Raw genomic sequence first — 27,156 nt, forward strand, 5'->3', positions numbered from 1 at the left:
ACCGCAGAAGATCGTAATACGGTCCCTTCTTTCAATCATTGTACAAACTTCGTTATTGCAGATACTAAGATGGATGTTTGCGGAATAGAAAAACGCTTTGTAGTGGAAAGGCGTCGGGACCAGATGAGATAGCTGTAAGATTCTACAGCGATTATGCGAAAGAATATAAAGTATGCCCCACTTCTAGAACAAGTTTATCATCGGTAGCTGGTGCAACGAAGCGTACCTAGCGACTGGAAAAAAGTGCAGGGCATTCCCGTTTTCTGGAATGTTCGTAGGACAGATGCACGTAATTATAGTCCCTTGTCGTTGAATTATGAGATATGTCTTAGGTTCGTGCATTCTGACGTTTTTGGAGAACGAAAAACTCCTCTATAAAAATCAAGACGTATTTCGCAAACAGAAATCGTGCGAAACTCATCTCGCTCAGTTTCTTCGCTGTAGACATAAGTGCTCAGGCTGAAGCCGTGTTTCTCGACTTCAGACCGGCTTTTGTCACTGTCCCGCACAGCCGTTTAGTGAAAAAAGTACGACCTTACCGAGTCTTGGACCAGACTTGTAACTGGGTTCAATACTTTCTTGGAAATGGAACTCAACACGTGGCTCTTAACGGAACAAAATCGACAGATGTAGGTAATTTTGTGGGTGCCCCAAGGAAGTGTGACAGGACCTTTACTGTTTACAATGTACATAAGTGATCTAGCAGAATGAATTGGAGGTTCTTCAAGCCTGTTTGCAGATAATGTGATTGTCTATAAGTAGGTAGCAACGTCACAAGAGAGTAACGAATTGCAGAATGACCTACAGAGGATTGATGAATGGTCCAGGGACTTGCAGTTGATCCTGAAAGTAAGTGTTGCCTGAAGGTAGATAACTGTGACATATTTACATACACATAAGAAAAGAAATCCAGTACTGTGTAACTGCACTGTTAATGAAAACAGCAACCACCGTAAAACATCTAGGAGAATCTATACGGAGCGACCTTAAGCTGAATGACCACATAAAACGAATAGTAAGTAAAACAGATGCCAGACTGATTCAGAGGAAGAATCTTAAGGAAATGTAATTCATCCTTTAACGGCACTTGTTTGCCAATTCTTGAGTATTGTTCATCAATAGGCTTATTGCCTTCTGGTGCCTTTTTTACTTTTAATTACTTTGAACCATGATTTATTTATTTATTCATCTACAGAACAGTGTACTTGGAATGGATATCGTTAATACTTCGCACAATGCTTCTTATATTTAGTTCTAAAATTTTCAGCTCAAGTTGATTAATGGTTCAAATGACTCTGAGCACAATGGGACTAAACATCGGAGGTCATCAGTCCACTATAACTTAGAACTACTTAAACCTAACCAACCTAAGGACATCACACACATCCATGCCCGAGGCAGGATTCGAAACTGCGACCGTATCGGTCGTGCGGTTCCAGACTGAAACTCCTAGAACCGCTCTTCCACAGCGGTCGTCAGTTGATTAATGATTTGCCCTTTAGCCAGATGCACGCCATGTTTTGTAAAGCATTTTATTTCCAGATCAGCTATGCTGAGAAAGAAAGCATTTGACGTGAACCGTCAGTTATATATGCTAAATACAGGTACTTGCGATTTATGTCAACATCAACATGCGTCGCAATTTTTTTTTTTTTTTACTATAGCGCTTCCATCTGCATTCAGTTGTAACTGTGACGATGTGATGATTCACTTTCATCACGTTACCGAATGCCGCCGAACCGACTTTGTTGCGTACTGCTCTCGCCGCGGGGAGGTACACAAGCATGCCGCAAGTACGGATGGAGCGACCCGGGGAACGCATCAGTGGTACGGCTCTCCGAATGTGGTCCATATGAAGTAACTGGCAAGAAAACACCGTCTGCCACCACACCAGCGGCCCGTGAAAAAAACGTACCTCATGCCGACGAGATGCACTTACCGACCAAATCTGTCCCCAGCATATTGTCTTGGCTCGGTGTCGGCTCGGTTTGGCTTGTGTGAAACGGAGACCCAACGTATTATAATTCTCGCTTGCTAAAAACTTGATGTGTGTCACGCGCACTCGGTTACAGTCGTCCTGTAAACATCGCTGTTGACAAGTTTAAAGGTGATTGAGTTCTTTATTTGTACGAATGTTTTCTATTCTTTGCTTACTAGTAGTCATGGTAAATGATAACAGCCAAACAGTTGCATGATAAAGATTTATTGAAAACCTTGGCTTTGGTTTCGGTATATCTAAATATACCTTCATCAGAAGCAAAAATACAACTGAACAGGAAGACACCTTCATTAGCAGAAAACGTAGCACCATAACGGTTTTCGATGTGTATGTGTGGTTTAAATTATTCTGTTATGTTTCTTGTTCACGACGACAGATGGTTTCGATTTACTACAACATTTTGTTCGTTTTTGCTAGTATGTAGTTTCTTGAAGTTACGAGAGATTCTCGCCCATAACACGTGTCCTCTCTCGTTAGATGTGTTCCTTAGCGCAAGCTTCACCTGCTTGACAGTAGGACACAGGCAAATTGGTTTCATATTTTCTGTTGTATGTAGGTGTCTTAAATTGTTCGGATATGTTTTATTTATCAGACAGAGGGTTTGAATTAGCACAACTTTTAAAATTCTGATGCGCATGAGTGTGTATCCCTGGGTTTTAATGTGCGCCAGTGTCTCGCGCATACCATAAGTGCCCTCTCTCGGTGATACTGTCTGCCCTAGTGCTTCCACACCCTCTTCACGTTAGTTCCCAGGCTAAGCACTGATGATATTCCGTGTTCACATCGACCTTCTCTTCATAATTATGTTGTACAAATGAAGATGATATTTTAATTTTAATTACAGACGATGCCTTTGGCACGATTGTTTTATGTATCTCCACTGCAGGATGTGATTTTTAGTAAGTGACTAAAAGTTTTGTGCTTGTAATACTTTGGTAATTTTACGGTTAATTAAAGCTATAAGTGTTTTTCCTAACTGTTATGGTGTTAAGCTAATGAAGGTGTTTTCCTGTTCAGGTGGATTTAGATATACCGAAATCGTGGTCAAGTATCTCAATATATCTTTGTCCTGCAACTGTTTGGCTGTTATCATTTACTGTGAAGAGATTCAACAGTTGTTGCTTCAGCCGTTTTTAAAACTCCAATGTCCACTTACGCTGCCATTTGAATGGCAATAGTTCCGTTTTTTTCCTAGGCGCATCTGTTAAAACTGACTATACTGCGTCTCTTAAAACCTCTGGTGATGACTGTTTGAGGTTGATTTTCTTTTGAAGGATTTACTGGATTCGAAATCATAATTGGTTTTATGTAATTGTTTTAAAAACGCAAATGTAAACAGCGCCATAGATATGACATTTTTAGGCCATTTCAATTGTGGCACTAGCAACTGGCTACTGTGTGAATTAAATTTCATAGTTTATTGTATATGGTATTCTGTTCCATATATTCTTTGAATAGCTGTGTTTTGAAGTAGCTAGAAGCTAACTGTTTTTTTTTCTTTGTGTGTGTGTGTGTGTGTGTGTGTGTGTGTGTGTGTGTGTGTGTGTGTGTGGTTACCTGTTTGGGGAGGGGAAGAGGGAAGCCTCTAGATCTTGATTTGTCACTTTCAATTTATGTGATTAATATAAATGTTTCATAGCAGTTGTTGCGTACCTCTCAACCCGGCACCACCACTCTTAGCTACCATCATAGCATCAGAATTTTCAACAGATGCAACCTGTGTTCCAGTCATAAACGTTGAAACAGTTTATAATATTTCAGATGCTGATATTTTGTGGAACTGATCTGAATGAACACCTACTGCTTCAGAACTGGCCTCGGTGTGGCTAAATGCAAGCGAGCCGGGTGAATGGGTCATGTCTCGGCTTTGCTCGGTCCTTCTTGGAAGTGCCCGGTACTGCGCAACACGTCATTTAATATTGCGGTGTGGCAGTTTTCGGTTGGCACAACTCTCTTCAGTTCAGCAGAATCGTGTTGTCAGCGCTGTTTACCCTTCGCTATTTCTTCGTGACATGAAGGACATTCACAGGTCAAGTGTCTGTCTGCACAAAAACGGACAGTAAAGCTAACTACCGTCACAAGCGTTTAGAAATGAATGAAAATGACATAAGAGAGGAATAAGAACTCTCAGTATCTATTATGCAGACGCATAATCGATGGCTACGGCAAATTTGATATGAAACGATATTACAACACTATGCAGAATGAATTTAAATGGCTGTGACTCTGAGCACTATGGGACTTAACATCTTAGGTCATCAGTCCCCTAGAACTTAGAACTACTTAAACCTAACTAACCTAAGGACATCACACAACACCCAGCCATCACGAGGCAGAGAAAATCCCTGACCCCGCCGGGAATCGAACCCGGGAACCCGGACGTGGGAATGAATTTAAAGATTTAGTTGACAATGAAAGAGTAAAAAAAAAATATAATGAACGACGTACGGCATACATTGTACTGTACGTCAAAAAGTACTTCAAGCTAAATTTGCAGGCACGGAGCACGGGGAGAACTTGGTGGTACGAACAGTAAAATTTCTGAAGTCGCATCATTCTTCCATTGCCTGTTGCAACAGTTTTCGATGGAAATGAACGAAGAATATGGAGACTTTATACGTTGCTGCAAAGTATGGTAGTTAAGGGGCATACCTGGCAAGATTTTCTATTTTTAAAACCTGCTATTGTTGGATTTATGGAGGAGAAACAATAGCAGGAACGAAAATTAGAACACACGGACTGGATTGCAGACCTGTAGAAGGGATAAATTCCGATAAACACAGTTGAGATCCCAAAGCTCACTGACATCAAACAAAATGTGAGATTTGTGGCCTTGAAAGAATTACGAGAATAGTTTTCAAAATGAATTAAATGTATATTTGAATCATCAGCTGCTTTTATTTTAAACAGAATATCAACCGGTTTCAGTCTTGGACCATCTTCGCGGATAAGGGTTAAACTGGTTTAAGCCACCACGTGAAATTAGTCATTACTTAAATAATTTTGTAATGCATGTCATAAATATCAGTATACGGCACAGGACTCTTCAGTACTGTTCTGTGTGCATTTAGTATTCGTATGTTTGGTTCAAAAAGTCCTGTGTCGTATATTGACGTTTATGGCATACATTACACATTATTTAAGTAATGACTGATGCAATGTACTGCCTTAAACCATTTTTTACCCTTATCCGTGAAGATGGTCCAAGACTGAAACAGGTTGATATTTGGGTTTAAAATAAAAGCAGCTGATGGTTCAAATGTGCATTTTATTCGTTACTTAACAGCTGTTGACAGTCACCTTCCAAAAAAGTTTTCATTATTTTGTGAGTGCACAATCACTTTACACTTGTTTTCGAGACCGTTTGCTGTTTCAGTTGAAAGTACCCCTGTGCATGTGCAGATGAAACTCATCAATCTTCGTTGTAGTTCCTGTTTTAAAGACAAATCTTTTTATATTAAAATTGTCTAGTACGTCCACATCGTTTCTGTCGGGTAGAGTTTCCATGAATCCATAATGAGGTTGCAAAAGTTCTACAATATTTCGATCAACATATGTATGTGAAACACTTTTTTCCATTAAGAAACTAAATAAGTCACGATTACGTCGCAACATGAAAATCTGTAAAATTGCCTGCACCTGTCCGTATGCCAATAGTTTGAAACAGATAAAAATTATGTATTGTCTTCAGCGAGCCAAAGATAATTAATTAATTCTACGTAATGTCCCAATGCACTTGACAGCAGTTATTACCTCCCCACCTTCAATTTACATACAAAAATAATTAAATAATTCTGAAAATTTGTTCATTTGTGATATTGAGAAATATGAAGTAGGAAACCAAGTCATATGCAGTATTGCCATCAAAATACGGTGCCGTTCACAGTTTACCCCTCTACCCCCTCCTCCCACTCCCATATCATGGTGTAGTTGTGGTGGGGGGGGGGGGTGAGGTGCTGCTCCAGGCCGAGCGCTATGGCATTCGAGCCAGGGCATAGCTCGCGAGCCGAATACTTGGCCGCCCCTGTCATACTTGAACACAACAGAAGTCCCAAACCCCTCCCTCCCACCAAAAGAAAAAATTTCCATGCTTCTGGGTGCAAGGTACCTTCCGCCACTCACTAAACGGTGGCTTGCGGAGTATTATGATGATGCAGTGATTAAGACACTGAATTTGGATCTAGGCTAACAAAGATTTAAATCCTATCCGACCATCCTGAGCCGTAGCGCCTTATATCGTGCAGACTGAGATTAGGCTTACGAGCGATGAACAGGCGTGCAGTTTGAGTCACGCGCTGGACAGATGGCGTCAGACTTCTGAGTGTATGTAGTTTCTAAACAATGTGGTAGAGGTCATTAGCTGGCCGACAATGTTTGGGCTGCGGTCAAAATTCTGTCATTTTTATTGGGAGTTCTTTTTGTTTAATTTTCTAATTGTTTGTTAATTTTGTTATAATTGTGCTTAGTTATGTGAGTGAATCAAAGTGTGAATGTGAAACAGTGTTATATGTAAAGCTTTTATACCATACGTTGAAGTAACTGGTCTCGTGAGGAATATTTGAGAATGACGTGTGTAGCGTACCGGGAAATTTGTTATAAACTATTTCGTCAGTTTATGGTACTGGAGAAATTAGATTATGATTTCGGTAAAGTTGTTTTGTAAGACGAAGTTAATTTTACATTTGTAAGTTTTCAGAGTTTATTTTTGTTAATTTACTGCTCTGATTCAGTGACAAATTTTGATTGGCTCTGTATATATGCGCCAGATTGAGAGTGTTTGATGCTACTTTCCCATTGGCTGCGATTACTCTCTGCCAATCAGAAATTAGAATATTCGCACATATTTTGGGAATCATAAACTGCGCTTTGTAGAGAGGTGAGTAGGGTCGGGGCTTGACTCTTACACTATGCAGACGTATTGTTAGATGCTCCTATGAAAATTATTACTTTTGTGGTATTTCAATACCAAAATGTTTGAAAAGTGCCGTTAAGTGTGGAAGAGAGTTCGATTTCATGCACGGTGTGAAATTCAGAACTTTTGGCGACGTTTTAAATAGCTAAATTCCTCTTGGAGTTTTGCTCACTCGCGAACGTGAACATTTTGTTACGTACCGTAAGACTAACTACAGCAACGTATCTATTCTAAAAGAAATAAACCATTTGTAAATTTTTCCGGAAAGATAACTAATAATATACCGTAAACTGGTTACGGTTAAAGATGTGTGCGTGTGGACTTCTGAGATTTTGTACAGCTTAGAGTAAGGCTTATTAGTAACTGCTGTATGCAAGCTTACCGCAATAGAGTGAAATTTTACGCACATAACTACTTTCATTTAACTATTATTAACCTAACACTGAGAAAATAATTTTTAGTACGACTTGTGGTTACGAGGTGTACAGCTGTATTTCCTACAGCTTTTTCCGGCTGAGAACTGCATTTCCGTAATTTCAAGGAGGCGTGCGTGTGAGAAGAGATCAGCACAAGGTGAATGGAGCTTTATTCGCAGGAGCAACGCACTGCGCCGTCGCAGTCCAAGTACACTACTGGCTATTGAAGTTGCTACACCACGAAGATGGCGTGCTACAGACCCGAAATTTAACCGACAGGAAGAAAAAGCTTTCCAGAGCTTCCACACAAGGTTGGCGCCGGTGGCGACCACTACAACGTGCTGACATGAGGAAAGTTTCCAACCGAATTCTCATACACAAACAGCAGTTCACCGAAGTTGCCTGGTGAAAGGTTGTTGTGATGCCTCGTGTAAGGAGGAGAAATGCGTACCATCACGTTTCCAACTTTGATAAAGGTCTGCGGTTTATCGTATGGTGACATTGTCGCCCGCGTCGATCGAGATCCAATGACTGTTAGCAGAACATGGAATCGGCGGGTTCAGAAGCGTAATACGGAACGCTGTGCTGGATCCCAACGGCCTCGTATCACTAGCAGTCGAGATGACAGGCATCTTATCCGCATGGCTGTAACGGATCGTGCAGCCACGTCTCGATCCCTGAGTCAACAGATGGGGACGTTTGCAAGACGATGACCATCGCCATACTGGCATATGACCTGGCGTGATAGTATGGGGTGCCATTGGTTACACGTCTCGGTCACCTCTTGTTCGCATTGACGGCACTTTGAACAGTGGACGTTACATTTCAGATGTGTTACTACCCGTGGATCTACCCTTCATTCGATCCCTGCGAAACCCTACATTTCAGCAGGATAATGCACGACCGCATGTTGCAGGTCCTGTACGGGCCTTTCTGGATGCAGAAAATGTTCGACTGCTGCCCTGGCCAGCACATTCTCCAGATCGCTCATCAATTGAAAACATCTGGTCAATGGTGGCCGAGCAACTGGCTCGTCGCATTACGCCAGTCACTACTCTTGAGAAACTGTAGTATCATGTTGAAGCTGCATGGGCAGCTGTACCTGTACACGCCATCCAAGCTCTGTTTGACTCAATGCCCAGGCGTATCAAACCCGTTATTACGGCCAGAGGTGGTTGTCCTGGGCACTGATTTCTCAGGATCTATGCACCCAAATTGCGTGAAAATGTAATCACATGTTAGTTCTAGTATAATGTATGTGTCCAATGAATATCCGTTTATCATCTGCATTTCTTCTTGGTGTAGCAATTTTAATGGCCAGTAGTGTAGTATAAATTGTCCATGGTATTCCTAAACAGCTTAAGGAAACTATTGGACACGTCCGATTTTCTTCTTTACTCTCCCCAGTCCAAGCTTTTGTCCTGTCTGTAACGATGTTGTTGTCAAAGGGATTTTAAATTTAACTCTCCCTCTTTTCTTATAAGGCATGCTCAACGTAAAAGGAGACCTTCGCCGTAGTGGCTTATATAGTCCCAGTAGGTGCATGTGTTAACCGAAAGATGGTGTGGTTGTATTCGCAATTGCACAAGCTGAGTTAATACCTTCACAGCAGTTACCTCATTTTTGTGCAGTTGCTTCCACATTTCGTTGCATGATGGACTCCTCCCCATCAGCAGAAAATTCTGTTATACAATTTCTTCTCATAAAAGGAGAGCACACTTCACAAGTTTATCACAAGATGAAACAGGTGTACGGAGCGCAGTGTCTCGCACAGTGCAGAATATCCCGGTGTTGCCAGCGTTATGAGGCGGGATGTGTGGCCAAGGATACCCTCGAGCTGACGCAAAAATTTCGGTGGGAGGTCCTGGAACATCCTCCTTACAGCCAGGATATATCACTATTTGTCTTGCATATCTACATCCCCTTAAAACAATCTCTGAGGAGCCAGAGGTTTACGTGTAACAAGAAAGTGCAGGACACCGTGGAAAACTGGATCCGTCAGCAGCCGGCCGGAGTGGCCCCGGTTCCAGGCGCTACGGTCTGGAGCCGAGCGACCGCTACGGTCGCAGGTTCGAATCCTGCCTCTGGCATGGATGTGTGTGATGTCCTTAGGTTAGCTAGGTTTAATTAGTTCTAAATTCTAGGCGACTGATGACCTCAGAAGTTAAGGCGCATAGTGCTCAGAGCCATTTGAATTATTTTTGATCCGTCAGCAACCCAGGACTTTCTATACAGAAGCCATTCACTGTCTTCCTAAGGGCTGAGATCGGTGTATCAATATCAGTGGTAATTATGTTTAATTGTATTGTTCCTCATGAACTGCAATATCGTTACATAAATTACTTTACATATAACCATAGTCTCCTTTTCATTTGGGCACATATTATACTTTCACAGAATCTTCAGCGTCGCTGATACACTGAGAGTGAGGCCTTCATATATCACGGACTTGAATCCCTTTAAATAGGTGTGTTACAAAGAGATTACAAGCACCTCCGTTCCTTCAGATCCTGCAGAAGTCAAGTCAAGGTTTCACATTCACATATTTTATTTTGATGAATACATACTCCTATTAACAAAATGAAAAGTATACGATATTTTTAAAATATTACAGTGCTGTGCTTGCTATCAGATTGAGTGATAGCTTATCCACTGATCGGCCTCAGAACTATGAACAGCTACCTAATAGGCGGTATGTCCATCTCTGACACGGATAACAGCGGCAACGCGTCGTGGCATGGAAGCAATGCGGCCTTGGCAAGTCATCTAATCCTCTATATTCCGGGAAGAGAGGCGATGAGATCTGACGCCACGCTCAGTCACCACCCAGATGTGTTCGATTGGGTTCAGGTCTGACCACTGTTTTCTGGAACTATTCCATCACACTCCTGGCCTTATGACATAGAACATAATCTTGTTGAAAAATGCCACTGCTGCCGGGAAACATAATCGTCATGAAAGGTTGTAGATGGCCTGCAACCAGTTTACGGTACTCATGGTCATGGTGCCTTACTCGATCTCCACTAAACCTATGGATGCCCATGTGAATGTTCCCCAGAGCATAATGGAGCCACCGCCAGGTTGTCTCCGTCCCTCAGTAAAGGTGTCAGGGAGCTGTTGCCCTGGAAGACGACCGTTTCGTACCCTTCCATCGCCATGCTAGAGATGGCATCGGGATTCATGAGGAGGCGTCGGCTGTGGAGGTCCATCGTTAGGAGTGTTCGTTACACCCTGTTCAGACACACTTGTACTTTGCCCAGCATTAAAGTTAGATGTTAGTTCGCCACAGTTCGCCGCCTGTCCTGTTTTACCAGTCTGCTATGCCTACGACTTCCGACATCCGAAGAGAGGGGTGGCCCCCCAACCTCACGGCGTCTGACGTGGTTTCATCTTAGTTTCGCCATGTGTTGAAGACACAGCAGTCCTCGAACACCCGAGAAGAAGTGCAGTTTCCGAAATGCTCATGCCGAGCCTCCAGGCCATCAGAGGCTACCGTTGGGCAAACTCATATACCCCATTCTACACTGTTATATAGCACGCTCACTTATACTATATGCACCGCGCGTGTGTCTGACTAGAAGTCATTCCTCGCCAGGTGACACTGCTATATCCTGGACGGGTTTATATCGATAGCCTACCGTTCTGGCTGATCAGTGTATTTTAAAAACACATACATTTTTCTGATTTCCTAATTATTTTGTTTGGTGCTCGTTGTAATTCATCAGGCAAGAGTGCAATAAGATCTTCAGTGAACCTGTAGTTTACTGTCAGCATTAACATAAAGCAGAACTGGCACTTAGAACTTTATGTGACATAACGTATACAAACATGTAGTGTGGCTCCTCATTTCATCTTGTATGAAATTTTATAACCTTTATCCTTTAATTTTAACAGAAATAAAACTTTTGTGTGCAAAGAGATATTCGAAATGCGGAATATTAACTGTCACTAAGTTACCTCTAGGCCAACACAGTATTGTTACATGAAGCCTAAGACAGAGAAAGTAGAGTTAAATTCGTCTGTCACTCAGTTGTAATTTCTTTATAAATTTGCCGTGTTTTATGAGTTTTGTTTTCTCTATATACAGAAAATCATCTGACAACGTTTGCTAATTTGGTGAGCTTTATCTTTCTAAGTTTCTTAAAATCCAAATAACGGTAAATAAAAACATTTTTACACACTCATTTACGCACCTGCTCAGTGGAACCGCATGAGAAGATAGGTCACAAAACTAACATTTCACATAAAATCCTATCACAAAAGTAATTAGTTCAAACTGTTAGACACTTACTTGTAGATTCAGTGGTATGAGGAAAAAAATTCATGACAAATTCAATGCAATATTGTGAATATGGTATGTTATATTTAGAAACAAAGTTATAATGCCAAATGAAACTCTGCCTTTTTTACTAAACAAGCTACAAATGTCCCTGATTTCATTGATAAGGGTTGTTTTCTACACTTCACTTGTCACACTTGTTTCTGCAGGTATGTTTACTGTCCCTGCAGACTACGGAAATAATATTTTTCGCTTTCCAATCGCTGAAGAAATGATTTGTAAAATTTAACTCTTCTACGGAATGCTCCGCACTTATAACTTATTTATATCAACTTACCTTCCGTCACTCATCTCTTCAGAGTTATCGGCGATAGCTTCCAAGAAATCTACAAGTACGTTTTGCCACCTTACAACAAAATGGCTTTGTGACCAGCTAATGCGCACTGCACGTATTTGTAGCTACCTTCAGTAATGGCACTACTGCAATAAACCTATATGTTGAATTTCCCCCTGAATTACAATATTTAAAAATAAAAAGCTGAAGGGCGCTGTTGTCACAAATTAATATTTCAGTCACACAGTTGCTCACCTTTACGGTATGCTAAATTTAGTGGACGATGGAGCACTGCTAAGTTAATAATTATCCTCTCGTAATAAAGCAATCACCACGTGCCCTTTGTATTGTGTAAAATGTCACAGTGTTATGTAAACAAAAATGCGATCCGTGAAATATACTTAATTACCTTAATACGCTGCCAATATTGGAGATGAAAACAAGTGCACCCATTTATTGATCACACGTTTACGGTAGACTTAAAGTCGCTCTGTTTTCTCATTAGGATAGCTCTACATCAATTTTAACTACTTGACTGCACGAATGAGCTACGGAGAACTCTGTTCGTGCTGCTTACAATGTTTTGTGCTTCGTATGAGTATTTGTTTCGGACAGTTTAATAACTCTTGGCACAGCTTACAGCCGTTAATACCTCCCGCTGTCCCTCGCAGCTTTAGAGTGCTTGATGGCTTCACTGTAGCGAAGAGCAATTTATATGCGCAAACAGTTCGTGAAACACATCACAAGCGTCTAGCTCTGCTAATGCTGACGCCCACACGACGGGTGGTTTCAGACAGCTAGACAAATCCAACTTTGGAGATACCGGTAATGACAGAAGAAAAAATACTGAACTTTCGAAACGAAGAGCGAATGGCTACGATCTCGTGCACATGGACAGGGTCTGATTACCATTTGATCTGAGAACTTTATTCAGATTCGGGAAACTGGTGTTCAGATAATTAGCATATGGAACGGCAAGCTTTGTATACATACCTCAGAGGCCCATGCATATTGTATCAGACAGATGATATAAGAACGTCAAACGATACAATCATCCTAATGTCACTCATCTTTAATTTTTGACAGCCGAAGGGTATCTCTCGTGCAGCGCAGGGTAAACTTATGTAAAGTTTCATTTCTCTCTCAGCTCGTATTTTCCACGTATTCATAACGAAGAGATTTGTACGAAGCAAACAGTCGTCTGACACTCAAATAGCCTTTTACACCGAGACAGCTGCAAGACGACAATTACATACCCATTTCTCCTACTTCACTTTTGTCACATCCGATTACACCACATCATTTCTCATTCAGTAACTTGTATGAGTTCGCATGTATCTTCTCTTTCCATTTAACGAGTGAGGAAACACATCAGAGTAATCACGGACATGTAATCAAATTAACGTTTTCGTAAGCGTCAGAAGCGTGCCATTTTAGAATGTTCATGTGCTAACGCTAATACACGAAATAAGATATGGAATCAGCACAGGAGTCAAAAAATAGTCAGCTTATATCATCTGTGCACGTTATGAATAAACTCTTAGTCATTGTATGCTAAACTGGGAGGCAGTAACCACTTCCATTAATCAGCCTTCCCGTTAACGGCAGCGATTGAAGCTAATAGCGGGAAACGCCTGTCACGAGAGAAAAGAGGTCACACCAAAAACAAATGGATCCTATTTGACGCATCCTGATCAGGGTCTTTCCTAACCATGCAGTCTTAAGCAACACATGTCCTTTCAAAGACTGGAAAGTCGAGCGCATTAATGCGTCGATTTCGGGATTCAGGGAGGCGAGCCTGGGCCGGATTGAATCCGCCTCTCAGATTAACCACAAGAGCCGGTGAACAGCCCAGCCTGTATCTGAATTTTAGGTGCTTTCCCACATCCAACTAGGTCCATGGTTCCCAACCTGGGGATAATTATGGGGGTAAAATGTAATCTTCTAGTGGGTAAAATCAAATGAATTCAACTGTATATCGGTTATGAAACTAAGTTCTGTTCAAAACATTTTACTGTTATCACTATTTCGTAAGATTATAACACCGATTATCAATATGTTAGCAATAATTTCAATTTTGTTTTCAATTACTTGCATTAATGCCTAACATAATTAGGTGGGAGCTAGAGTTTGTGAATCGAATGTACGAGAAAAATCCATGTTCCGCCCCTATATGCATACCTTGTACCAGACGTCAATGACAGTAATACTGAGACATAAATATAATAATGCTTAACTATCTCATGAGCATGTGTTCTCCAAGTTGTACCAAATTCCCGCAGTAGACCATAAATCACTTCGTTATTCACTTAGCAACATTAAACGAACTAAACGAAAGAACAACACAACAGTAACTATGTAATGGCTCTACACTGCTGTAAGGCCTACACTGTATGTCCATGATTATTATAACTATTATTATTATTATTATTATTACTGTTAGTGCTTCTGATGAGATACAAATCATCGATAGCATGTCGTTTTCCACTTTCTGCCTGTTCAGAAGAAAGGCGTCCAGCGAATAGTTTATCCTGTTTAAATGCTACCACATTCCCAGAGGACACAATTTTCACCAGAAACTCGAAGACCGATGTTGTCTTTAACGGGGCGTAACAGATCTGTATGAACATTTACACATCTATATTTTACTCCCCGTTAAAGACAACATACACTATGTGATCAAAAGTATCCGGACACCCCACAAGCGTACGGTTTTCATATTACGTGCATTGTGCTGCTACCAACTGCCAGGTACTCCATATCAGCGACCTCAGCAGTAACTAGACATCGTGAGAGAGCAGAATGGGGCGCTCCGCGGAACTCACGGACTTCGAACGTGGTCAGGTGATGGGGGTGTCACTTGTGTCATACGTCTGTACGAGAGATTTCCACACTCCTAAACATCCCTAGGTCCACTGTTTCCGATGTGATAGTGAAGTGAAACTTGAGGGGACACGTACAGCACAAAAGCGTACAGGCCGACCTCGTCTGTTGACCGGCCAGACCATCACACAGGAATTCCAAACTGCATCAGGATCCACTGCAAGTACTATGACAGTTAGGCTGGAGGTGAGAAAACTTGGATTTCATTGTAGAACTGTTGCTCATAAGCCACACATCACGCCGGTAAATGCCAAATGACGGCTCGCTTGGCGTAAGGAGCGTAAACGTTGGACGTTTGGTTCAAATGGCTCTGAGCACTATGGGACTCAACATCTGAGGTCATCAGTCCCCTAGAACTTAGAACTAGTTAAACCTAACTAACCGAAGGACATCACACACATCCGTGCCCGAGGCAGGATTCGAACCTGCAACTGCAGCGGTGGCGCGGTTGCAGACTGAAGCACCTAGAACCGCTCGGCCACACCGGCCGGCTTGGACGATTGAACAGTGGGAAAACGTTGTGTGGAGCGACAAATCACTATACACAATGTGCCGATCCCATGGCAGGGTGTGGGTATGTCGAACGTCCAGTGAACGTCATCTGCCAGCGTGTGTAGTACCAACAGTAAAATTAGAAGGCGGAGATGTTATGGTGTGATCGTATTTTTCATGGAAGGGGCTTGCACCACTTGTTTTGCGTGGCACTATCACAGCACTGGTGTTTTAAGCACGTTCTTGCTTCCCACTGTTGAAGGGCGATTCTGGGATGGTGATCGCATCTTTCAACACGATCGAGCACCTGCACATATGCACCGCATCTGGCTGTGTGGTTACCGACAATAATATCCCTGTAATGGACTCGCCTGTACATAGTCCTGACTCGAACCCTATAGAACACCTTTAGGATGTTTTGGAACGCCGACTTCGTGCCAGGCCTCACCGACTGACATCGATACCTCTCCCCAGTGCAGCACTCCGTAAAGAATGGGCTGCCATTATCCCAAGAAACCTTCCAACAACTGATTGAACGTATGCCTGCGAGAGTGGAAGCTGTCATCAAGGCTAAGGGTGGGCCAACACCATATTGAATTCCAGCATTATTGGCAGAGGGCGCCGAAAACTTGTAAGTCATATTGAGCCAGGTGTCCGGATACTTTTGATAACATAGTGTATTTTGCTAAAAATCACGTGTGGACACTAAGGGTAACATATCACCCACTAGCTGTTTTTGTTATAGAGGGGATTTCCCGGTTTTATTACTTTTTGAAAAGTATATCTTTGGTTTCATAAACATTCTGATTACATGGTTTTCAGCGCTGTTCTGTGCCAAATGACTTGTGTTTATGCTTTACAGTCTTCTTAGTTTTTTCAGATAGACTGTAAAGTAAATACACTCACATTTCCTAGTTATGCTTATACAATGGACACTAAACAGATTTGCACTGGAGAAAATGCGTAGACTACTCGGCTACTGAATGCTGCGATTTTATCATGACTCCTGAAAACCAAATTAACCCATAACACGCAAAATTAACATACTCTCCCAGCTCTTACAATAATGTTTCTTATGAAATATGCCAGATGTGAGATATGGGCGATATGGCGTAGTTTTTTTTCAATCAGAACTATTTCTCTTGGTGCAAACTGATAAGTACGGCGAAATGTTGGTTACTTTGCTCTGATGATGGGAATAGTGATAATATGACTATTTTTGTTACCATTTTGATATTTTAAGGACGCTCTTGAAATATAAGTTATTTTCCTCTCCCAATTCTTTATTATCAAGCGACATAAAACAGAAACTACGCTATAGAACTTGTAATGTCGTCTCGTATTCCCGTTCAATGACGTAACAACTGTCAGTCACAAATATGATGCTCTGTATTTAGACCGAAAAGAGCTTTTCTTGTGTACACGCTTGCTTAATTCCTGAGTACCAACGCGCACAGCCTTTATTAATGAAACGACCACAGATCAAGTTACGGTACACAAAAACCCGAACAATCAGGGTTGGCGTGAGCGAGAAAACTTGGTGGTGGAAGAGTAAGACCATGAAGTCTGTAAGTTGTCGCAACGTCGTCAAAAGCACAGCAATTAGCACTCCGTACAGCAATTCGTAGTTAATTCCAGTATCAGGCTGCAAGATTAGAATTGTATGTCACGAGGATCATGAATACGGTCTTCTTTCGGTGAAAGATATGACTGTGGAGTTCCTGGCCACTGTTTACACACTGGTCATCCAGAAAATTATGGAGGAGGGGAGGGGGGGCGACGTCACGTTCAATCACATCTCAGATATGTTCGATCGGGTTCAGATCTCTAGAGTTGAGGATCAGCACATCAATTGGAATTCGCTACTGTGTTTCTCGAACCACTCTATTACACTCCTGGCCTTGTGACATGGAGCATTATCTTACTGAAAAATGCCACTACCGTTGGGAAACATGATCGTCACTAAGGGATGTACATGGTTTGCAACCAGTGTTCGATACTTCTTGGCTGTCATGATGCCTTACACGAGCTCCACTGCACTCATTGATGACCACGTTAGAATGTCTCCCGTAGCATAATGGAGCCGCCGCCAGCTTGTCTGTCCCCACAGTACAGGTGTCAAGGAGATGTTCCCCTGGAAGAAGACGGATTCACGCCCTCCCATCGGCATGATGAAGAAGGTATTGGGATTCATCAGAACATGCAACGCTCTGCCATTACGCCAACGTGCAGTGCCGACGGTCAAGTGTCTATTGCTGTCGTAGTTATCGATATCGTGGTGTTACCGTTGGCACATGCATGGGTCGTCGGCTACAGAGGCCCACCGTTGGTAGTATTCGGTGCACTGTGTGTTCATATGCCGATTGGAATTCCTGTGTAATGGTGTGGATAGATGTCTGCCTATTAAACATTACGACCCTCTTCAACTGTCGGCGGTCTCTGTCAGTCAACAGACGGGGTCGGCCTGTGCGCTTTTGTGCTGTACGTGTCCCTTCACGTTTCCACTTTACTATCACATCTGGAACACTGGACCTAGGGATGTTTAGGAGTGTGGAAATTTCGCATACAGGCGTATGACGCGAGTGCCACCCAATCACCTGACCACATTCGAAGTGCGTGAGTTCTGTGGAGCACCCCATTCTGCTCTCTCACGATGTCTAAAGACTACTGAGGTCGCTGATATGGAGTACCTGGCAGTAGGTGGCAGCACAATGCTCCTAATATGAAAAACGTATGTTTTGGGGGTGTCCGGATACTTTTGATCACATAGTGTACCATGTTTCCTTTATGAGGTACCACAAGAGCTCCACTAACAGTATATTATGATCCTGAGAAAGACCTGTGCAAAGGTCTAGAGGGCTGACATGTGGTCGACTGCAACGCATCCTACACATGTTCTGTGGAATTAGGATCCAGAGTCTATGCCGTGGATATCTTCTCCTACGGCAAATTCAGTCATCAGTGTATTTCGATGCAGATGTCATTACCGTCTGTGAGGAAGAAATCTACAAGGGTTGGAACTTTAATAGTGGCAACTACTTCTTTACAGCTCGTACAAAATAGATATCTGTTTGAAAGGTTTACTGACCTTCAAAGTAGTCACCAGCATTGTGTATAACCCGTTGCCACCGGCGTGCAAGTCGTAGCATACTCTTAGCAGTGTCAGTTTTGTTGACAGTTCGAGCGGCGCGGTCTATTGCCCGACGAATTTGCAGCAGTTCAGAAGTGAATGTCGTGAAGTGTTTCCTTCAGTTTAGAAATCGAGTTGAACTCACGAGAGCTTAAGTCAGCCCCATCAGTCAAACAAATCAGCAACAGCTTACACTGTACTTGCTTGAGCATTGTCCTGCAAAATGATGGTCAGCTCCTATAGAAAGTGTCATCACTTCTGTTTCTAAGCTTTTCGTAGGTTGTGTTCCAGAAATGAACAGCTTAGAGACAGAAGTGATGACACTTTCTGCAGGACTTGACCATCATTTTGCAGGACAATGCTCAAGCACGTACAGTGCAAGCTGTTACTGATTTGTTTGATTGATGGGGCTGCTAGGTGCTATACCACCTACTGCACTCCCCTGACTTAAGCCCTGGTCAAGCTCAACTCGATTTCTAAACTGAATGAACACTTCACGGCTTTCGCTTCAGAACTGCTACAAATTCGTCGAGCAATAGACCACGCCACTCCAACTGTCAACACAACTGGCACTGCTAAGCGTGTCCTACGACTTCCACATCGGTTGCAACGGGTTATACACAATGCTGGTGATTACTTTGAAGGTCAGTAAAACTTTGAAACACGTTCCTATTTTGTAAGAGCTGTAAATAAATAGTTGCCACTATTAAAGGTCTAACTCTCGTAGATCATTGCATGTCTGAAATGTAGCACAGGTAGTTTCAGTACTTCATGCCTGTACCTCGTGGTGTTAAGAGTATTCCTCTGACCATTAACGAAGATGTGAAGCTCCGTAAGCCCGTCCCACATAATCGGAAACCAATCAGCAGCAGCCCTTTTCCTTCCCACAATGATCCTGTGACTGATGCCCACCACGCTTAATCCAGAAGAAGTTGCTGCAAGAAAGTTTCTGAAAACTAAATCGTTGCTCACCTAATTTACACACGCGCCACTCTTAATATGGTTCACCCCAGAATACACGAGACCGTATCTGCACGGCCGTTACGTGGTAGCTACAGCATATGAGACATCTGCAAGCTCTGCAGACAACTGTCCTGCAGACATCATTGTTGATTTTTGTCTTGTGGTTAAGACCAGATATCGCTGTCGTTGTGGTTTGAGTCATGCAAGGTGCAAGTTTCAGCCCGCGCCTTGCGGCCTCGCTCGTCCAGCTCGAGAGCGAGCAGGGCTGACTCACGATACAACATATCGAATTGTCCTACAGACCGTTCAAAGTCCGGGACATGAAGTGAGAACAAGCACATCAAGTGCTTCAGGATTATCAGTAACCTGCGCACGGTGACTGTTCAGCAACAGAGGTACAGCTGCCTCTGACATAAGCCTATCCTGTGCTCAAACTTTTAACTCCTCTACATCAGCCCTGAATGCATTTAACTTCCACTGTAGTATAGCAGCCATTTATGGGTAACAGTTTTCTTTCAACTTTTCTATCTTCTTTGGAGAAGTGGTCCTACCATACGATATCACCATAATACATGCTATATTCATCATCTAAATTTTTAAAAAAGTAAGTGATCAGATGGTGTTTTCAGTCTCTTTTCCGTTTGATGTTTCCCTTGTTCAAATTTCTTATAATTTTGTTGCGGCGGATAATGTTAAGTCTTGCAGTGGTTGAAGCACAAGGAGAACACAGCCCAGGTGGACAACGCAAAACAGTTTTAATGAAAAGTACAAAACCAAAATACTCGTCCGTTGGAGAAAAGTTAGTCACTAACACAGTTTGTGAAAGTTGTTGATTAGCACTGAACTCACACAACTCCAAACTTAGGCTGAAGGCCGCATCAACGTTAATATTCAGTTGGAAGTAGAACAATATACTATAGTGGCGCTCGGCAATCGATACTAAGTTCTTGGTCCTCTCCCATGCAGAGGATGAGTCCCAATGTTGGTGAGGGCAGACAGTGGTGGCTTCCTCAGTCGGCGGTAACGGTGAGGCACAGCTTTGTGTGTAGCGAAAGCTCCAGTTCACAGTATGACTGAAGAACTGTGGGTGCAGTCCACGCCTGCCCCAGAGCTCTATGGAAGTTGTCTCGGAGAGGCATTGCGCCACCCTAAATACCAAGGCCATCTACACTGAAGCTCCAAAGAAACTGGTAATAACTGAAATAAAGAGGTATGTAAACAGGCAGAATACGGCGCTGCGGATGGCAACGCCTATATGAGACATCAAGTGTCTGGCTCAGTTGTTAGATCGATTACTGCTGCTACAATTGCAGGTTATCAATATTTAAGTGAGATTGAACGTGGCGTTGTAGTCAGAGCACGAGCGATTGGACACAGTATCTCTGAGGTAGCGATGAAGTGGGGATCCGGTAAAACATCAAATCTCCGACATCGCTGCGGCCGGAAAAAGATCCTATAAGAATGGGACCAACGGCGACTCAAAACAATCGTTTAACGTGATGAAAATGGAACCCTTCCACAAATTGCTGCAGATTTCAGTGCTCGGCCATTAAAAAGTGTCAGCGTGAAAACCATTCAACGAAACATCATCGACATGGGCTTTCGGAGCCGTAGGCCCACTCGTGTACCCTTGATGACTCTACTACACAAAGCTTTACGCCTCGCCTGGGCCCCGTCAACACCGACATTCGACAGTTGATGACTGTCAATACGTTTCCCGGTCGATCGCGTCTGTTCCAAATTGTACCGAGCGGGTGGATGGGTGCGAGTATGGAGACAGCCTTATGAATCCGTGGACCCTGCATGTCAGCAGGTGACTGTTCAAGCTGGTGAACGCTCTGTAATGATGTGGGGCTTGTGCAGTTCGAATGATACGGGACCCCTGATATGCCTAGATACGACTCTGACACATGACACGTACGTAAGCATCCTATACTATCACCTGCAGCTATTCGCGTCCATTGTGCGTTCCGGTGAACGTGAACAATTCCAGAAGGACAGTGTGACACCCCACACGTTCAGAATTGCTACAGAGTGCCTCCAGGAAGACCGTTCTGAGTTTAAACACTTCCGCTCGCCATCAAACTCCCCAGACATGAACAATATAAATAATATCTGGTATGCCTTGCAACGTGCTGTTCAGAAGAGATCTCCATCCCCTCGTGCTCTTGCATATTTACGGACAGCCCTGCAGAATTCATGGTGTCAGTTTTCTCCAGCACTACTTCAGACATTAATTGATTCCATGCCACGTCCTGTTGCAGCACTTCTGCGTGCTCGCGGGGGCCCTACACGATATTGGGCAGGTGTACCAGTTTCTTTGGCTCTTCAGTGTAGAAACATTAGAGGAACTATTTTCTATTACGTAGCCGACGGAGGCAAACAGGTCCGTGTTGCCACCGACCTCTGGCTGCCCTTGCTCTGCCACCTGTTGGCATAGGCAGCATGCATTTGAAGCTCTCTGGTTTGCTTATGTAGCTCCTTCGAGACTAGGCCGCTGGTACACCATTGCTGTGACAAGGGTTGCTGGTTTGCAGAGCGTTCGGCCCGTACACAGCAGCTAAAGTATAGAAACACACACTGATTACGCAGCAGCGCTATGCTTTTGATTCTTAACCATTTGCTAGAGGGCAACTGGCTTCACGGCCTGTGCAGCTATGCTGGGAAAGGCTGCATTGCACTAGCAGGAACTAGTAGGGGTAGACGCATCCATTGCTGGTATATGCACAGATATATTGCCTTCTGGTGACTTCAGAGCTGTTGTAAACGAGATACTGAACTACGGAAATTCCTCGTCTTGAATATTCAAAAATGGTTCAATTGGCTCTGAGCACTATGGGACTTAACTACTGAGGTCATCAGTCCCCTAGAACTTAGAACTACGTAAACCTAACTAACCTAACGTCATCACACACATCCATGCCCGAGGTAGGGTTCGAACCTGCGACCGTAGCGGTCGCGCTGTTCCAGACTGAAGCACCTAGAACCGCTCGGCCACTCCGGCCGGGGTCTTGAATATTGCCACATTCTAGAAGAACGATATAAATCTTGTTCCATGACGTTTCGGGCGTACAGCCGCATAAATTCAGCTTCTTCTTCTAATATTTCCGCTGGATACCGTCCAGCCATCTTCAGAGTGAGCCGAGGTGAGTAACGCTCCAGTACTTGCTCCGTCCTTTTACACCCGAGGACTGAACCACTGCGTATGCTGCCAAAGATACACAGGCTTCAGAGACGTTGATAGGTGGCAAAGAGGTGTAATATATGCATGGAAATTAAATCTATGGCTAAGCAGTCGTTCCACGAGGTGATATAGATGTGTCACGGAGAGATGCACCGTCTCAACGTCTTTGTGACTTAATTACAGAAATTGTCGGATCCGTGATTTGTACACTTTTGTAATGTATTTGGCACAGAAGAGCACTCAAATTGTAAGACTCAGAGATGCAAATCGACTGAACAACTCACATATTTTGAAACATAATTTCGCTCATAACATGAAAACTATTATAGCTCTCATCATTCTGATTACTTCAATGGAAAGAGGAAGGAAAATCTAATAATAGACTGGTAACATACCCCTATTTATTTTAATAACTAATAGCATTGAGATTATGAACTGATTTTTAGCACTGCAACAGTTTTTCATTTGCTTAACCAAAGATTTGGGTGAGCTACTGGACATAAAATTAAATGCCTCTGAGCACTATGCGACTTAACTTCTGAGGACATCACTCGTCTAGAACTTAGAACTAATTAAACCTAACTAACCTAAGGACATCACACACATCCATGCCCGAGCCAGGATTCGAACCTGCGACCGTCGCGGTCACGCTGTTCCAGCTGAAGTGCCTAGAACCGCACGGCCACAACGGCCGACCCATAAAATTAAACTTACGGTATCAGTTTTGAGTTGAACTTTAGCGCCCAGCTAATGGATCAATCTGATTTTGGATATCATTATGCATAAAAAGTTCTGAATGAGTCTGGTGAAATTACAAAGTCATTAAGTTTCGTAGATCCAGGGTCTTTCCGTAGGGGAAATGTCCAAGGCTTTAAAAGGGTGGCGGCCATCTTGCAGGTTCACGCAGTGTGGTACGAGTTTGAATAGCCAGTGGTCTGAGAGGTGATCCAGCGCACACGTTTTCGGTGACAGAAGTCTTCTCGCTTTGTCAGTCCCGCTACTTAAAAATATTTCAAACAGGTTCGTTGGTACTTCAAATTTTTCTTCGTGAGCCAAGACTCTGATTTATTTCTGCCAGTAGTTCAGAACTTGTTTTTCTGCAAGTGAAACTGATTTCTACTCTGAATTAGTGTACTGAGTCAGGACTTTAAATCAGTTGCCCAGTGAGAGACTTTGAAATTTTCTGCTACTAATCGACACTTCGCTTCATCCACTGTGTGTTGATGAGACTCTTTTGCGTGAATTAGTGTTGAGTTAACCGTCTGCTAATCCTTAGCTATGAACGCTGTCTGTGTTTTACAGCTATTTTATTTGCTGTTTTATACACTGAAGCGCCAACATAACTGGTATAGGCACGCGAATTCAAACACAGAGCCGGCCTGGGTGGCTGAGCGGTTCTAGGTGCTACAGTCTGGAACTGCGCGACCGCTACGGTTGCAGGTTCGAATCCTGCCTCGGGCATGGATGTATGTGATCTCCTTAGGTTACTTAGGTTTAAATAATTCTACGTTCTAGGGGATTTATGACCTCAGAAGTTAAGTCCCATAGTGCTTAGAGCCATTTGAACCATTATTTCAAATACAGTGATATGTAAACAGGTAGAACACGGCGCTGCGGTCGGCAACGTCTATGTAAGACAACAAGTGTCTAGTGCAGATGTTAGATCGCTTACTGCTGCTACAATAACAGGTTATCAAGATTTAAGTGAGTTTGAACGTGGTGTTACAGTCGGCTCACGAGCAATGAGACACAGCATCTCTGAGGTAGCAGTGAAGTAGGGATTCTCCCGTACGACTATTTCGAGAGTGTACGGTGAATATCAGAAATCCGGTAAAACATCAAATCTCCGATATCGCTGCTGCCCGAAAAAGATCCTGCATGAAAGGGGCCAATGTCGACTGAAAAGAATCGTTCAACTTGACAGATTTGCAGCCCTTCCGCAAACAGCAGTGTTCAGTGCTGGGCCATCAACAAGTGTCAGCATGCGAATCATTCAACGAAACATCATCGATATAGGTTTTAGGAGCCGAAGGTCTACTCGTGTACCCCTTACGTCAACACCGACATTGTACTGGAAACATGTTGCCTGGTCGGACGAGTCTCGTTTCCTGATTGACTTGGGTAATTCCAGCAGGATAATGCGACAACCCACACGTTCGGAATTGCTACAGAGCAGCTCCAGGAACATTCTAAGTTTAAACACTTCCGCTGGCCACCAAACTCGCCAGACATGAACATTGTTGAGCATATCTGGGGTATGTTCCAACGTGTTGAGAAGGAATCGCCACCCCTCGTACTCTTACGTATTTATGAACAGCCCTACAGGATTAATGGTGGTAGTTCCCTCCAGCTCTATTTCAGACATTAGTCGAGTCAATGCCACGTCGTATTGCGGCACTTGTGCGTGCTCGCGGGGGCCCTACACGATATTAGGCAGTTGTACCAGTTTCTTTGACTTTTCAGTGTATAATATGTTTTCTGACGACACTTTTTGGGACTAGAGCTATTTTCAAATTATTAAAATGGGTAGTTGCTTCCACCAGCCTACGAACTGTTTGAATTTTATAGCCAATAAACTTGTAGTAATTTAACTATAAAGCATAGCAGTTCGGGTACGTTATTTATTATTGATTACAACCATGTTTAACACAGTATTTATTTGCCTGTCTAATTAATAAATTAGCTATTTTCTTATTTTAAAAGCGTACAGTAATCAAGCGAAGACTTCTCATTATTCCCAGCACAGACAGTGGAAGCAGTTATTGACGCATTTGTGTGTTTGGTTCCGGGATTTAGTTTGCTTGTCAGCTAGCCCAGAAGGCTAAATTGACTAGAAGTAAAGAACAACTGAGGAATTTGGTATACGAATTAGTTGGTTTTGTTGTGAACGCACGTCCACTGCCGGTAACCAGCAGAGAGGTCTTCACGGCAAAGCATCGCAGTACACGCGTGCCCAGTGCGCCGCAGCAGCGGTCGCCGCCTTCTCAGCGGCCGAGTGCAGAGCAGTCCACATCATGAGAGAGTCCTCTGCAGTGGCCGGCGCCGACACACAGCAGCAGTCCATGTGACGATGACCTGGCTTCCATCGCGCCACCACACCGACCACGCGATTTACGCAGCAATCGTCTCCACACCACCAGCAGCAGCACGGCCGTTGCAGACCAATAGCGTTCGCTGTTGCACTATTTTCATCGTTGCCATGGCTGATGGAACCAAGTAATTGCCTTTTGGGTGTGGATTTGATCAAGTAAGCAGTGATATGGAGAGTCCTAGTAGATCTATAGGAGAAGAAAGTAAATTCGGGGGGAGAGGAGATGAAATTTTGGGAACAGTATGTTTGTGGGTACATTTGTTACACCAGAATGAGAATTTCACTCAGTAGCGGAGTGTGCGCTGATATGGAGCTTCCTACCAGATTAAAACTGTGTAACGGACCGAGAAACAAACTCAGGACTCAGGTAAGTGCTCTACCAACCGAGCTGCCCAAGTACTCTCGGTCTTACACTTCTTACATATTATGCAAAAAATAGAGGAAATACAAAGTCAGAATAAAGGTCTGGAAGGTAACTTTGTGTAAATGCACAGTCCAATTAAAGGGTTAGATGAAATTAAATGTTAAAATGAGGGAATTAACTATAATTATGTGGAATTTAGAAAGGTTCACTATGATCAGAAAGTAAAATCCTATAATAATTTAGAAGGGATTAGCTCACAAGTTAGCTATGTAAGAAGAATTTGGCGAACCGAATTACTGACGTGGAGAAGGAGTTGGGAGACATGATGGACGCTGTCAGACAGGGTGCAATAATAGGACAGAAGAGAGAGTGTGTGCACTAAAATCAATGACCCACCAGAGTAGGCTTTGTGGTTAAATACCAGACGGAAATTAAAGCAGAGCTGGATTCAGTGAATTCAGAGACGACCAGTCTGAACACTGCTGTGATTAAAAATGGTTCAAATGGCTCTGAGCACTATGGGACTCAACTGCTGTGGTCATTAGTCCCCTAGAACTTAGAACTACTTAAACCTAACTAACCTAAGAACATCACACACATCCATGCCCGAGGCAGGATTCGAACCTGCGACCGTAGCGGTCGCGTGGGTCCAGACTGAAGCGTCTAGAACCGCTCGGCCATCTCGGCCGGCCAGTAACTCTATGACGATTGCTCCGTCCTCACGTTCTGTCGTCTCTGTAGGTCGACCGCTTTCATCTTGACGCTTTCACCACTTCCTGCCAACATCGTCTAATTGTGGCCTCATTCCTACTCAGATGTCAAGCGATTCGCCGTTTACTCCAATCAGCCCCGCTCAAATGCTCACATTTGCATGTATTGTTGACGCGCCTGTCTGCGAGGCATAGCTACTGTCAAAATGAGTACACGGAATGAAATACGCAAGGACTTATGCCCTCGTATAGACATGTTCCCTGTTTACTATCCTTGCGATCTGCGCAGTGAAATTGCACTGCAGCGTCACATATTCGTCAGCCGACCGCCGAAGTTCACAATTTTGCATTTTCCGTCAATACTTGTATCAATATAAATTTGTGATCAATTCTCATAAC

This window comes from Schistocerca gregaria, chromosome X, assembly GCF_023897955.1.
Source record: "Schistocerca gregaria isolate iqSchGreg1 chromosome X, iqSchGreg1.2, whole genome shotgun sequence".
NCBI lineage: Eukaryota > Metazoa > Arthropoda > Insecta > Orthoptera > Acrididae > Schistocerca > Schistocerca gregaria.